This window comes from Pleurodeles waltl, chromosome 1_1 (genome assembly GCF_031143425.1).
Source record: "Pleurodeles waltl isolate 20211129_DDA chromosome 1_1, aPleWal1.hap1.20221129, whole genome shotgun sequence".
Classification (NCBI taxonomy): domain Eukaryota; kingdom Metazoa; phylum Chordata; class Amphibia; order Caudata; family Salamandridae; genus Pleurodeles; species Pleurodeles waltl.
In genome coordinates, this window is record NC_090436.1 from 33,410,309 (window position 1) to 33,426,348 (window position 16,040).

Consider the following 16,040-nt stretch of genomic DNA (forward strand, 5'->3'; position numbering starts at 1 on the left):
CACTAAGTGGTACTGTAGTAGCTTCACACGTCTCCTAGTTCAGCCTGAGCTGCTTTGCTAAGCTACCATTATCTATCAGCCTAAGCTGCTAGACACCCTATACACTAATAAGGGATAACTGGGCCTGGTGCAAGGTGCAAGTACCCCTTGGTACTCACTACAAGCCAGTCCAGCCTCCTACATTGGTTGTGCAGTGGTGGGATAAGTGCTTTGAGACTACTTACCACTCTTGTCATTGTACTTTTCATAAGAGAAAAATATACAAAACAAGGTCAGTGTATATACACATAGCCAAAAAGTTTTGCATTTCCTCTTTTCACTCTTTTCTAAGTGCTGAAAAGTACTTCTAAACTTTCAAAAAGTTCTTAAAAGTTTAAAAAGTTTTTTCTGTCTTTCCAAAAAGGTCTGAAAACTTTTTTCTCTTTATCTATCACTTTAACTCTCTCTAAAAAATGTCTGGCACAGGCCAAAAAGTTGAACTGTCCAAACTTGCATATGATCACCTTAGCTGGAAAGGAGCAAGGAGTCTCTGCATAGAGAGAGGTTTGAGTGTAGGGAAGAATCCTTCCTTAGAACTGTTAATTAATATGCTTAGAGTACAGGATAAGGCCATAAGTGCCCAATCTGTAGAAAAAGTAGCTAATGGTTCTCAATCTGATCCAGGGACTCCCCCAGGAAAAGGTTCAGGAAAGAAACTTCTCAGCCTGCCCATTACTAGACAGTCTAGCATAGTTGGTACAGAGGTTGAATCACACCATACTGATGATGTGATCTCACATTATGCTGGTAGCCAAGCTGTTAGGGTGCCCTCTGTAAGTGACAGGTCTCCTTCTGTTCATTCCCATCATACCTCTGTATCTAGAAATGTCCCTCCCACCCACCCTGATGACAGATTGTTAGAAAGGGAGCTCAATAGATTGAGAGTGGAACAAACCAGACTGAAGCTCAAGAAGCAACAGCTGGATTTGGATAGACAGTCTTTAGAAATAGAGAGGGAAAGACAGAAAATGGGTTTAGATACCCATGGTGGCAGCAGCAGTATTCCCCATAGTCATCCTGCAAAAGAGCATGATTCCAGGAATCTGCATAAGATAGTTCCCCCTTATAAGGAGGGGGATGACATTAACAAGTGGTTTGCTGCACTTGAGAGGGCCTGTGTTGTACAGGATGTCCCTCAAAGGCAGTGGGCTGCTATCCTATGGCTATCATTTAGTGGAAAGGGTAGGGATAGACTCCTTGCTGTGAAAGAAAGTGATGCCAATAATTTTACAGTTCTTAAGAATGCACTCCTGGATGGTTATGGCTTAACCACTGAACAGTACAGGATAAAGTTCAGAGAGACCAAAAAGGAGTCTTCACAAGACTGGGTTGATTTCATTGACCATTCAGTGAAGGCCTTGGAGGGGTGGTTACATGGCAGTAAAGTTACTGATTATGAAAGCCTGTATAACACAATCCTGAGAGAGCATATACTTAATAATTGTGTGTCTGATTTGTTGCACCAGTACCTGGTAGACTCTGATCTGACCTCTCCCCAAGAATTGGGAAAGAAGGCAGACAAATGGGCCAGAACAAGGGTGAACAGAAAAGTTCATACAGGGGGTGACAAAGATGGCAATAAGAAGAAAGATGGTGAAAAATCTCAAGATAAGCATGGGGATAAGGGTAAAACCAAAGATCCCACTTCAAATCTTAAACACTCTTCAGAGGGTGGGGATAAAACAAATTCTTCCTCTTCTTCCCAACCTGCACACATTAAAAAGCCTTGGTGCTTTGTGTGTAAAAACAGAGGCCATAGGCCAGGGGATAAGTCCTGTCCAGGTAAACCCCCTGAGCCTACCACCACTAATACATCAAGCTCTAGTGCCCCTAGCAGTAGTGGTACTAGTGGTGGGACTGCTGGCAACAGTCAAGTAAAGGGTGTAGTTGGGTTCACTTATGGGTCCATAGTGGAAACTGATGTAATCAGTCCCAAGACAGTTTCTGTCACACCTAGTGGCATTGGCCTTGCCACACTGGCTGCTTGTCCCCTTACAATGGATAAGTACAGGCAGACAGTTTCAATAAATGGTGTTGAGGCCTTGGCCTACAGGGACACAGGTGCCAGTTTCACTTTGGTGACTGACAACCTAGTGCACCCTGATCAACACATCATTGGACAACAGTATAAGATTATTGATGTCCATAACTCCACTAAGTTTCTTCCCTTAGCTATAATTCAGTTTAGTTGGGGTGGAGTTACTGGCCCTAAGCAGGTGGTGGTATCACCTAGCTTACCTGTAGACTGTCTCTTAGGTAATGACCTAGAGGCCTCAGGTTGGGCTGATGTAAAGTTTTATGCCCATGCAGCCATGCTGGGCATCCCTGAGGAATTGTTCCCTCTCATTTCAAGTGAAATGAAAAAGCAAAGGAGAGAAGGCCTGAAAACTCAGGATCCCTCTCCATCAACAGGTAAAAAGGGTATCACAGTATCCCCTAACCACCCTACCATTCAGGATACTATTCCTGTGGTGGGAGAAACCTCTCCTGGGGTGGCACCTGTTCCAAGGGAATCATCAGCTGGCAAAGCTGGACTCCCTGAGGTGGAAGTACCTCTCTGTGGGATAACTAACATTGGTGAGAAAAAGAGCACCATTTTAGTTAACATGGAGCATCCCTCCAACCCTCCCAGAGAAACTTTAGTGCAGAAACTCTGCACTGCCTCACAACACTTAGGACAGCATCCCTGCCCTAGTGTGGAGCTGATAGGACAGCATCCCTGCCCTGCTCCAACCCAAGAGAAACAGCATCCCTGTTCTCTCTTCCAGCCATATGGACAAAGTTTTTGCCCAGCTATGGCTTTTCTGAGACAGCATCCCTGTCTGGCATTTCCATCACTACAATTAGGTTCAGTGGACAATTCACACTGCTCTAAACTAAAACTTACTGATAGAAACTCTGAAAATACATCTTCACATTGTTGCTTAGCTAAAAAACTTCAAACAGGGTGGTTTACATCCCCACAGGGAAGTAACCATATAGTGGATGATAAAGGGAGTAACCAGTCTATTGCAGAGCTACTCTCTACTTATCACCACTTAGACAATAAAGTCTCAACTGGCCAAGGTTAGCCTTATTGTCCTTCGTTTGGGGGGGGGTTGTGTGAGAAGGTAGCCTCTTTCTAGCCTTGTTACCCCCACTTTTGGCCTGTTTGTGAGTGTATGTCAGGGTGTTTGTCACTGTTTTTACTGTCTCACTGGGATCCTGATGGCCAGGCCTCAGTGCTCATAGTGAAAACACCATGTTTTCAGTATGGTTGTTATGTGTCACTGGGATCCTGCTAGTCAGGGCCCCAGTGCTCATAAGGTTGTGGCCTATATGTATGTGTCACTGGGACCCTGTCACACAGGGCCCCAGTGCTCATAGGTGTGCATGTATATGTTCCCTGTGTGGTGCCTAACTGTCTCACTGAGGCTCTGCTAACCAGAACCTCAGTGGTTATGCTCTCTCATTACTTTCAAATTGTCACTAACAGGCTAGTGACCAATTTTACCAATTTACATTGGCTTACTGGAACACCCTTATAATTCCCTAGTATATGGTACTGAGGTACCCAGGGTATTGGGGTTCCAGGAGATCCCTATGGGCTGCAGCATTTCTTTTGCCACCCATAGGGAGCTCTGACAATTCTTACACAGGCCTGCCACTGCAGCCTGAGTGAAATAACGTCCACGTTATTTCACAGCCATTTTACACTGCACTTAAGTAACTTATAAGTCACCTATATGTCTAACCTTTACCTGGTAAAGGTTAGGTGCAAAGTTACTTAGTGTGAGGGCACCCTGGCACTAGCCAAGGTGCCCCCACATTGTTCAGAGCCAATTCACTGAACTTTGTGAGTGCGGGACACCATTACACGCGTGCACTACATATAGGTCACTACCTATATGTAGCTTCACCATGGTAACTCCGAATATGGCCATGTAACATGTCTATGATCATGGAATTGCCCCTTCTATGCCATCCTGGCATTGTTGGTACAATTCCATGATCCCAGTGGTCTGTAGCACAGACCCTGGTACTGCCAGACTGCCCTTCCTGGGGTTTCACTGCAGCTGCTGCTGCTGCCAACCCCTCAGACAGGCAGCTGCCCTCCTGGGGTCCAGCCAGGCCTGGCCCAGGATGGCAGAACAAAGAACTTCCTCTGAGAGAGGGTGTGACACCCTCTCCCTTTGGAAAATGGTGTGAAGGCAGGGGAGGAGTAGCCTCCCCCAGCCTCTGGAAATGCTTTGTTGGGCACAGATGTGCCCAATTCTGCATAAGCCAGTCTACACCGGTTCAGGGACCCCTTAGCCCCTGCTCTGGCGCGAAACTGGACAAAGGAAAGGGGAGTGACCACTCCCCTGACCTGCACCTCCCCTGGGAGGTGTCCAGAGCTCCTCCAGTGTGCTCCAGACCTCTGCCATCTTGGAAACAGAGGTGCTGCTGGCACACTGGACTGCTCTGAGTGGCCAGTGCCACCAGGTGACGTCAGAGACTCCTGCTGATAGGCTCCTTCAGGTGTTAGTAGCCTTTCCTCTCTCCTAGGTAGCCAAACCCTCTTTTCTGGCTATTTAGGGTCTCTGTCTCTGGGGAAACTTTAGATAACGAATGCATGAGCTCAGCCGAGTTCCTCTGCATCTCCCTCTTCACCTTCTGATAAGGAATCGACCGCTGACCGCGCTGGAAGCCTGCAAACCTGCAACATAGTAGCAAAGACGACTACTGCAACTCTGTAACGCTGATCCTGCCGCCTTCTCGACTGTTTTCCTGCTTGTGCATGCTGTGGGGGTAGTCTGCCTCCTCTCTGCACCAGAAGCTCCGAAGAAATCTCCCGTGGGTCGACGGAATCTTCCCCCTGCAACCGCAGGCACCAAAAAGCTGCATTACCGGTCCCTTGGGTCTCCTCTCAGCACGACGAGCGAGGTCCCTCGAATCCAGCGACACCGTCCAAGTGACCCTCACAGTCCAGTGACTCTTCAGCCCAAGTTTGGTGGAGGTAAGTCCTTGCCTCACCTCGCTGGGCTGCATTGCTGGGAACCGCGACTTTGCAAGCTTCTCCGGCCCCTGTGCACTTCCGGCGGAAATCCTTCGTGCACAGCCAAGCCTGGGTCCACGGCACTCTAACCTGCATTGCACGACTTTCTAAGTTGGTCTCCGGCGACGTGGGACTCCTTTGTGCAACTTCGGCGAGCACCGTTTCACGCATCCTCGTAGTGCCTGTTTCTGGAACTTCTCCGGGTGCTACCTGCTTCAGTGAGGGGTCTTTGTCTTGCTCGACGTCCCCTCTCTCTGCAGGTCCAATTTGCGACCTCCTTGTCCCTCCTGGGCCCCAGCAGCGTCCAAAAACGCCAAACGCACGATTTGCGTGTAGCAAGGCTTGTTGGCGTCCATTCGGCGGGAAAACACTTCTGCACGACTCTCCAAGGCGTGGGGGATCCATCCTCCAAAGGGGAAGTCTCTAGCCCTTGTCGTTCCTGCAGTATTCACAGTTCTTCAGCCTAGTAAGAGCTTCTTTGCACCAACCGCTGGCATTTCTTGGGCATCTGCCCATCTCCGAGCTGCTTGTGACTTTTGGACTTGGTCCCCTTGTTCCACAGGTACCCTCAGTCAGGAATCCATCGTTGTTGCATTGCTGATTTGTGTTTTCCTTGCATTCTCCCTCTAACACGACTATTTTGTCATTAGGGGAACTTTAGTGCACTTTGCACTCACTTTTCAGGGTCTTGGGGAGGGTTATTTTTCTAACTCTCACTATTTTCTAATAGTCCCAGCGACCCTCTACAAGGTCACATAGGTTTGGGGTCCATTCGTGGTTCGCATTCCACTTTTGGAGTATATGGTTTGTGTTGCCCCTATCCCTATGTTTCCCCATTGCATCCTATTGTAACTATACATTGTTTGCACTGTTTTCTAAGACTATACTGCATATTTTTGCTATTGTGTATATATATCTTGTGTATATTTCCTATCCTCTCACTGAGGGTATACTCTAAGATACTTTGGCATATTGTCATAAAAATAAAGTACCTTTATTTTTAGTATAACTGTGTATTGTGTTTTCTTATGATATTGTGCATATGACACTAAGTGGTACTGTAGTAGCTTCACACGTCTCCTAGTTCAGCCTGAGCTGCTTTGCTAAGCTACCATTATCTATCAGCCTAAGCTGCTAGACACCCTATACACTAATAAGGGATAACTGGGCCTGGTGCAAGGTGCAAGTACCCCTTGGTACTCACTACAAGCCAGTCCAGCCTCCTACATTGGTTGTGCAGTGGTGGGATAAGTGCTTTGAGACTACTTACCACTCTTGTCATTGTACTTTTCATAAGAGAAAAATATACAAAACAAGGTCAGTGTATATACACATAGCCAAAAAGTTTTGCATTTCCTCTTTTCACTCTTTTCTAAGTGCTGAAAAGTACTTCTAAACTTTCAAAAAGTTCTTAAAAGTTTAAAAAGTTTTTTCTGTCTTTCCAAAAAGGTCTGAAAACTTTTTTCTCTTTATCTATCACTTTAACTCTCTCTAAAAAATGTCTGGCACAGGCCAAAAAGTTGAACTGTCCAAACTTGCATATGATCACCTTAGCTGGAAAGGAGCAAGGAGTCTCTGCATAGAGAGAGGTTTGAGTGTAGGGAAGAATCCTTCCTTAGAACTGTTAATTAATATGCTTAGAGTACAGGATAAGGCCATAAGTGCCCAATCTGTAGAAAAAGTAGCTAATGGTTCTCAATCTGATCCAGGGACTCCCCCAGGAAAAGGTTCAGGAAAGAAACTTCTCAGCCTGCCCATTACTAGACAGTCTAGCATAGTTGGTACAGAGGTTGAATCACACCATACTGATGATGTGATCTCACATTATGCTGGTAGCCAAGCTGTTAGGGTGCCCTCTGTAAGTGACAGGTCTCCTTCTGTTCATTCCCATCATACCTCTGTATCTAGAAATGTCCCTCCCACCCACCCTGATGACAGATTGTTAGAAAGGGAGCTCAATAGATTGAGAGTGGAACAAACCAGACTGAAGCTCAAGAAGCAACAGCTGGATTTGGATAGACAGTCTTTAGAAATAGAGAGGGAAAGACAGAAAATGGGTTTAGATACCCATGGTGGCAGCAGCAGTATTCCCCATAGTCATCCTGCAAAAGAGCATGATTCCAGGAATCTGCATAAGATAGTTCCCCCTTATAAGGAGGGGGATGACATTAACAAGTGGTTTGCTGCACTTGAGAGGGCCTGTGTTGTACAGGATGTCCCTCAAAGGCAGTGGGCTGCTATCCTATGGCTATCATTTAGTGGAAAGGGTAGGGATAGACTCCTTACTGTGAAAGAAAGTGATGCCAATAATTTTACAGTTCTTAAGAATGCACTCCTGGATGGTTATGGCTTAACCACTGAACAGTACAGGATAAAGTTCAGAGAGACCAAAAAGGAGTCTTCACAAGACTGGGTTGATTTCATTGACCATTCAGTGAAGGCCTTGGAGGGGTGGTTACATGGCAGTAAAGTTACTGATTATGAAAGCCTGTATAACACAATCCTGAGAGAGCATATACTTAATAATTGTGTGTCTGATTTGTTGCACCAGTACCTGGTAGACTCTGATCTGACCTCTCCCCAAGAATTGGGAAAGAAGGCAGACAAATGGGCCAGAACAAGGGTGAACAGAAAAGTTCATACAGGGGGTGACAAAGATGGCAATAAGAAGAAAGATGGTGAAAAATCTCAAGATAAGCATGGGGATAAGGGTAAAACCAAAGATCCCACTTCAAATCTTAAACACTCTTCAGAGGGTGGGGATAAAACAAATTCTTCCTCTTCTTCCCAACCTGCACACATTAAAAAGCCTTGGTGCTTTGTGTGTAAAAACAGAGGCCATAGGCCAGGGGATAAGTCCTGTCCAGGTAAACCCCCTGAGCCTACCACCACTAATACATCAAGCTCTAGTGCCCCTAGCAGTAGTGGTACTAGTGGTGGGACTGCTGGCAACAGTCAAGTAAAGGGTGTAGTTGGGTTCACTTATGGGTCCATAGTGGAAACTGATGTAATCAGTCCCAAGACAGTTTCTGTCACACCTAGTGGCATTGGCCTTGCCACACTGGCTGCTTGTCCCCTTACAATGGATAAGTACAGGCAGACAGTTTCAATAAATGGTGTTGAGGCCTTGGCCTACAGGGACACAGGTGCCAGTTTCACTTTGGTGACTGACAACCTAGTGCACCCTGATCAACACATCATTGGACAACAGTATAAGATTATTGATGTCCATAACTCCACTAAGTTTCTTCCCTTAGCTATAATTCAGTTTAGTTGGGGTGGAGTTACTGGCCCTAAGCAGGTGGTGGTATCACCTAGCTTACCTGTAGACTGTCTCTTAGGTAATGACCTAGAGGCCTCAGGTTGGGCTGATGTAAAGTTTTATGCCCATGCAGCCATGCTGGGCATCCCTGAGGAATTGTTCCCTCTCATTTCAAGTGAAATGAAAAAGCAAAGGAGAGAAGGCCTGAAAACTCAGGATCCCTCTCCATCAACAGGTAAAAAGGGTATCACAGTATCCCCTAACCACCCTACCATTCAGGATACTATTCCTGTGGTGGGAGAAACCTCTCCTGGGGTGGCACCTGTTCCAAGGGAATCATCAGCTGGCAAAGCTGGACTCCCTGAGGTGGAAGTACCTCTCTGTGGGATAACTAACATTGGTGAGAAAAAGAGCACCATTTTAGTTAACATGGAGCATCCCTCCAACCCTCCCAGAGAAACTTTAGTGCAGAAACTCTGCACTGCCTCACAACACTTAGGACAGCATCCCTGCCCTAGTGTGGAGCTGATAGGACAGCATCCCTGCCCTGCTCCAACCCAAGAGAAACAGCATCCCTGTTCTCTCTTCCAGCCATATGGACAAAGTTTTTGCCCAGCTATGGCTTTTCTGAGACAGCATCCCTGTCTGGCATTTCCATCACTACAATTAGGTTCAGTGGACAATTCACACTGCTCTAAACTAAAACTTACTGATAGAAACTCTGAAAATACATCTTCACATTGTTGCTTAGCTAAAAAACTTCAAACAGGGTGGTTTACATCCCCACAGGGAAGTAACCATATAGTGGATGATAAAGGGAGTAACCAGTCTATTGCAGAGCTACTCTCTACTTATCACCACTTAGACAATAAAGTCTCAACTGGCCAAGGTTAGCCTTATTGTCCTTCGTTTGGGGGGGGGTTGTGTGAGAAGGTAGCCTCTTTCTAGCCTTGTTACCCCCACTTTTGGCCTGTTTGTGAGTGTATGTCAGGGTGTTTGTCACTGTTTTTACTGTCTCACTGGGATCCTGATGGCCAGGCCTCAGTGCTCATAGTGAAAACACCATGTTTTCAGTATGGTTGTTATGTGTCACTGGGATCCTGCTAGTCAGGGCCCCAGTGCTCATAAGGTTGTGGCCTATATGTATGTGTCACTGGGACCCTGTCACACAGGGCCCCAGTGCTCATAGGTGTGCATGTATATGTTCCCTGTGTGGTGCCTAACTGTCTCACTGAGGCTCTGCTAACCAGAACCTCAGTGGTTATGCTCTCTCATTACTTTCAAATTGTCACTAACAGGCTAGTGACCAATTTTACCAATTTACATTGGCTTACTGGAACACCCTTATAATTCCCTAGTATATGGTACTGAGGTACCCAGGGTATTGGGGTTCCAGGAGATCCCTATGGGCTGCAGCATTTCTTTTGCCACCCATAGGGAGCTCTGACAATTCTTACACAGGCCTGCCACTGCAGCCTGAGTGAAATAACGTCCACGTTATTTCACAGCCATTTTACACTGCACTTAAGTAACTTATAAGTCACCTATATGTCTAACCTTTACCTGGTAAAGGTTAGGTGCAAAGTTACTTAGTGTGAGGGCACCCTGGCACTAGCCAAGGTGCCCCCACATTGTTCAGAGCCAATTCACTGAACTTTGTGAGTGCGGGACACCATTACACGCGTGCACTACATATAGGTCACTACCTATATGTAGCTTCACCATGGTAACTCCGAATATGGCCATGTAACATGTCTATGATCATGGAATTGCCCCTTCTATGCCATCCTGGCATTGTTGGTACAATTCCATGATCCCAGTGGTCTGTAGCACAGACCCTGGTACTGCCAGACTGCCCTTCCTGGGGTTTCACTGCAGCTGCTGCTGCTGCCAACCCCTCAGACAGGCAGCTGCCCTCCTGGGGTCCAGCCAGGCCTGGCCCAGGATGGCAGAACAAAGAACTTCCTCTGAGAGAGGGTGTGACACCCTCTCCCTTTGGAAAATGGTGTGAAGGCAGGGGAGGAGTAGCCTCCCCCAGCCTCTGGAAATGCTTTGTTGGGCACAGATGTGCCCAATTCTGCATAAGCCAGTCTACACCGGTTCAGGGACCCCTTAGCCCCTGCTCTGGCGCGAAACTGGACAAAGGAAAGGGGAGTGACCACTCCCCTGACCTGCACCTCCCCTGGGAGGTGTCCAGAGCTCCTCCAGTGTGCTCCAGACCTCTGCCATCTTGGAAACAGAGGTGCTGCTGGCACACTGGACTGCTCTGAGTGGCCAGTGCCACCAGGTGACGTCAGAGACTCCTGCTGATAGGCTCCTTCAGGTGTTAGTAGCCTTTCCTCTCTCCTAGGTAGCCAAACCCTCTTTTCTGGCTATTTAGGGTCTCTGTCTCTGGGGAAACTTTAGATAACGAATGCATGAGCTCAGCCGAGTTCCTCTGCATCTCCCTCTTCACCTTCTGATAAGGAATCGACCGCTGACCGCGCTGGAAGCCTGCAAACCTGCAACATAGTAGCAAAGACGACTACTGCAACTCTGTAACGCTGATCCTGCCGCCTTCTCGACTGTTTTCCTGCTTGTGCATGCTGTGGGGGTAGTCTGCCTCCTCTCTGCACCAGAAGCTCCGAAGAAATCTCCTGTGGGTCGACGGAATCTTCCCCCTGCAACCGCAGGCACCAAAAAGCTGCATTACCGGTCCCTTGGGTCTCCTCTCAGCACGACGAGCGAGGTCCCTCGAATCCAGCGACACCGTCCAAGTGACCCTCACAGTCCAGTGACTCTTCAGCCCAAGTTTGGTGGAGGTAAGTCCTTGCCTCACCTCGCTGGGCTGCATTGCTGGGAACCGCGACTTTGCAAGCTTCTCCGGCCCCTGTGCACTTCCGGCGGAAATCCTTCGTGCACAGCCAAGCCTGGGTCCACGGCACTCTAACCTGCATTGCACGACTTTCTAAGTTGGTCTCCGGCGACGTGGGACTCCTTTGTGCAACTTCGGCGAGCACCGTTTCACGCATCCTCGTAGTGCCTGTTTCTGGAACTTCTCCGGGTGCTACCTGCTTCAGTGAGGGGTCTTTGTCTTGCTCGACGTCCCCTCTCTCTGCAGGTCCAATTTGCGACCTCCTGGTCCCTCCTGGGCCCCAGCAGCGTCCAAAAACGCCAAACGCACGATTTGCGTGTAGCAAGGCTTGTTGGCGTCCATTCGGCGGGAAAACACTTCTGCACGACTCTCCAAGGCGTGGGGGATCCATCCTCCAAAGGGGAAGTCTCTAGCCCTTGTCGTTCCTGCAGTATTCACAGTTCTTCAGCCTAGTAAGAGCTTCTTTGCACCAACCGCTGGCATTTCTTGGGCATCTGCCCATCTCCGAGCTGCTTGTGACTTTTGGACTTGGTCCCCTTGTTCCACAGGTACCCTCAGTCAGGAATCCATCGTTGTTGCATTGCTGATTTGTGTTTTCCTTGCATTCTCCCTCTAACACGACTATTTTGTCATTAGGGGAACTTTAGTGCACTTTGCACTCACTTTTCAGGGTCTTGGGGAGGGTTATTTTTCTAACTCTCACTATTTTCTAATAGTCCCAGCGACCCTCTACAAGGTCACATAGGTTTGGGGTCCATTCGTGGTTCGCATTCCACTTTTGGAGTATATGGTTTGTGTTGCCCCTATCCCTATGTTTCCCCATTGCATCCTATTGTAACTATACATTGTTTGCACTGTTTTCTAAGACTATACTGCATATTTTTGCTATTGTGTATATATATCTTGTGTATATTTCCTATCCTCTCACTGAGGGTATACTCTAAGATACTTTGGCATATTGTCATAAAAATAAAGTACCTTTATTTTTAGTATAACTGTGTATTGTGTTTTCTTATGATATTGTGCATATGACACTAAGTGGTACTGTAGTAGCTTCACACGTCTCCTAGTTCAGCCTGAGCTGCTTTGCTAAGCTACCATTATCTATCAGCCTAAGCTGCTAGACACCCTATACACTAATAAGGGATAACTGGGCCTGGTGCAAGGTGCAAGTACCCCTTGGTACTCACTACAAGCCAGTCCAGCCTCCTACATTGGTTGTGCAGTGGTGGGATAAGTGCTTTGAGACTACTTACCACTCTTGTCATTGTACTTTTCATAAGAGAAAAATATACAAAACAAGGTCAGTGTATATACACATAGCCAAAAAGTTTTGCATTTCCTCTTTTCACTCTTTTCTAAGTGCTGAAAAGTACTTCTAAACTTTCAAAAAGTTCTTAAAAGTTTAAAAAGTTTTTTCTGTCTTTCCAAAAAGGTCTGAAAACTTTTTTCTCTTTATCTATCACTTTAACTCTCTCTAAAAAATGTCTGGCACAGGCCAAAAAGTTGAACTGTCCAAACTTGCATATGATCACCTTAGCTGGAAAGGAGCAAGGAGTCTCTGCATAGAGAGAGGTTTGAGTGTAGGGAAGAATCCTTCCTTAGAACTGTTAATTAATATGCTTAGAGTACAGGATAAGGCCATAAGTGCCCAATCTGTAGAAAAAGTAGCTAATGGTTCTCAATCTGATCCAGGGACTCCCCCAGGAAAAGGTTCAGGAAAGAAACTTCTCAGCCTGCCCATTACTAGACAGTCTAGCATAGTTGGTACAGAGGTTGAATCACACCATACTGATGATGTGATCTCACATTATGCTGGTAACCAAGCTGTTAGGGTGCCCTCTGTAAGTGACAGGTCTCCTTCTGTTCATTCCCATCATACCTCTGTATCTAGAAATGTCCCTCCCACCCACCCTGATGACAGATTGTTAGAAAGGGAGCTCAATAGATTGAGAGTGGAACAAACCAGACTGAAGCTCAAGAAGCAACAGCTGGATTTGGATAGACAGTCTTTAGAAATAGAGAGGGAAAGACAGAAAATGGGTTTAGATACCCATGGTGGCAGCAGCAGTATTCCCCATAGTCATCCTGCAAAAGAGCATGATTCCAGGAATCTGCATAAGATAGTTCCCCCTTATAAGGAGGGGGATGACATTAACAAGTGGTTTGCTGCACTTGAGAGGGCCTGTGTTGTACAGGATGTCCCTCAAAGGCAGTGGGCTGCTATCCTATGGCTATCATTTAGTGGAAAGGGTAGGGATAGACTCCTTACTGTGAAAGAAAGTGATGCCAATAATTTTACAGTTCTTAAGAATGCACTCCTGGATGGTTATGGCTTAACCACTGAACAGTACAGGATAAAGTTCAGAGAGACCAAAAAGGAGTCTTCACAAGACTGGGTTGATTTCATTGACCATTCAGTGAAGGCCTTGGAGGGGTGGTTACATGGCAGTAAAGTTACTGATTATGAAAGCCTGTATAACACAATCCTGAGAGAGCATATACTTAATAATTGTGTGTCTGATTTGTTGCACCAGTACCTGGTAGACTCTGATCTGACCTCTCCCCAAGAATTGGGAAAGAAGGCAGACAAATGGGCCAGAACAAGGGTGAACAGAAAAGTTCATACAGGGGGTGACAAAGATGGCAATAAGAAGAAAGATGGTGAAAAATCTCAAGATAAGCATGGGGATAAGGGTAAAACCAAAGATCCCACTTCAAATCTTAAACACTCTTCAGAGGGTGGGGATAAAACAAATTCTTCCTCTTCTTCCCAACCTGCACACATTAAAAAGCCTTGGTGCTTTGTGTGTAAAAACAGAGGCCATAGGCCAGGGGATAAGTCCTGTCCAGGTAAACCCCCTGAGCCTACCACCACTAATACATCAAGCTCTAGTGCCCCTAGCAGTAGTGGTACTAGTGGTGGGACTGCTGGCAACAGTCAAGCAAAGGGTGTAGTTGGGTTCACTTATGGGTCCATAGTGGAAACTGATGTAATCAGTCCCAAGACAGTTTCTGTCACACCTAGTGGCATTGGCCTTGCCACACTGGCTGCTTGTCCCCTTACAATGGATAAGTACAGGCAGACAGTTTCAATAAATGGTGTTGAGGCCTTGGCCTACAGGGACACAGGTGCCAGTTTCACTTTGGTGACTGAAAACCTAGTGCCCCCTGATCAACACATCATTGGACAACAGTATAAGATTATTGATGTCCATAACTCCACTAAGTTTCTTCCCTTAGCTATAATTCAGTTTAGTTGGGGTGGAGTTACTGGCCCTAAGCAGGTGGTGGTATCACCTAGCTTACCTGTAGACTGTCTCTTAGGTAATGACCTAGAGGCCTCAGGTTGGGCTGATGTAGAGTTTTATGCCCATGCAGCCATGCTGGGCATCCCTGAGGAATTGTTCCCTCTCATTTCAAGTGAAATGAAAAAGCAAAGGAGAGAAGGCCTGAAAACTCAGGATCCCTCTCCATCAACAGGTAAAAAGGGTATCACAGTATTCCCTAACCACCCTACCATTCAGGATACTATTCCTGTGGTGGGAGAAACCTCTCCTGGGGTGGCACCTGTTCCAAGGGAATCATCAGCTGGCAAAGCTAGACTCCCTGAGGTGGAAGTACCTCTCTGTGGGATAACTAACATTGGTGAGAAAAACAGCACCATTTTAGTTAACATGGAGCATCCCTCCAACCCTCCCAGAGAAACTTTAGTGCAGAAACCCTGCACTACCTCACAACACTTAGGACAGCATCCCTGCCCTAGTGTGGAGCTCATAGGACAGCATCCCTGCCCTGCTCCAACTCAAGAGAAACAGCATCCCTGTTCTCTCTTCCAGCCAGATGGACAAAGTTTTTGCCCAGCTATGGCTTTTCTGAGACAGCATCCCTGTCTGGCATTTCCATCACTATTGATCTTCAGTACGTTGTCATAGGTGAGTAGATTTAAACAGGTGGCAATACGATTGATCATTATAACTCTCAGACCATAAGCTGCCAAGTTTCCCAGGTCCATGCGTGATGTGCTGCTCCAGTCCAGGTTTTTTTTTCTTTGAATTCTGGGACCTGTAGTAATGTTTTACCATAGAATAAACAGGACTACAAGTCCCAGAATTCTAAGAAAAAAAAACCTGGATTTATGCAGCACATCACACATTGAGATGGTAAACTTGGCAGGACTGTCAGAGGTTTTACAGTAGTGTCAGCAAGCTTAATTTTGTGATGAGTTGATTTTCAATTTCATTCAGTTGTTTAGAGAATGTCTTTCTTATTGAGCTTTAAGAATTGTCCGTCCAAAACGTAGGTCTTCGTAGTAGACATCTGGCGTTTGTTTTCTCCATATGAACAGTGTTTTAATGTTCCAGTCAGTACAAAAATAAGGAAAATTACCTAAAGCCAGTATTCTTCCCCCGTATCAGTGCAGACTTAAAATAGTAATCATAAAAATCAATCAATCATTGGATTTATAAAGCGCAGCTTATCACCCCTGGGAGTATCCAGGTGCCTAGGGTTGTCACTGTGAGTCAATTGCCATTCCTCAAAGAGCCATGTCTTGAGCGTTCTCCTGACGTCGAGGAGGGTGTGCTAGGTGGGTAGATGGGGCGGGGAGTCATTCCAGGTCTTGGCAGCGAGGAAGGAGAAGTAGCATCCTCTGCGGCAGCTGCATCAAACTCTCGGGACATGCGTGAGGGCTAGAGTAGTTCAGCGGCGTTCCTTGGTTGGCTGGTGGAAGGTGAGTCTGTGGCTGATTAGATTGGGTCCGATGTTGTGGAAGTCTTACTGTCAAGTATGGTGCAGAGATGCCTTAAAGACCTCTGACTGACAGTAAAGCAAACAAAGACAGAAAGGCTATGTTAAAATTGAAAACA

General features: G+C 46.6%; 1 long non-coding RNA gene across 2 annotated transcripts in view; it reads left to right on the forward strand.

Annotated features, from left to right (window-relative positions):
• The window catches only part of LOC138259593 (uncharacterized), a 62,180-nt gene that overhangs the window by 16,965 nt on the left and 29,175 nt on the right, over positions 1-16,040 (forward strand). The window lies entirely within an intron of this gene.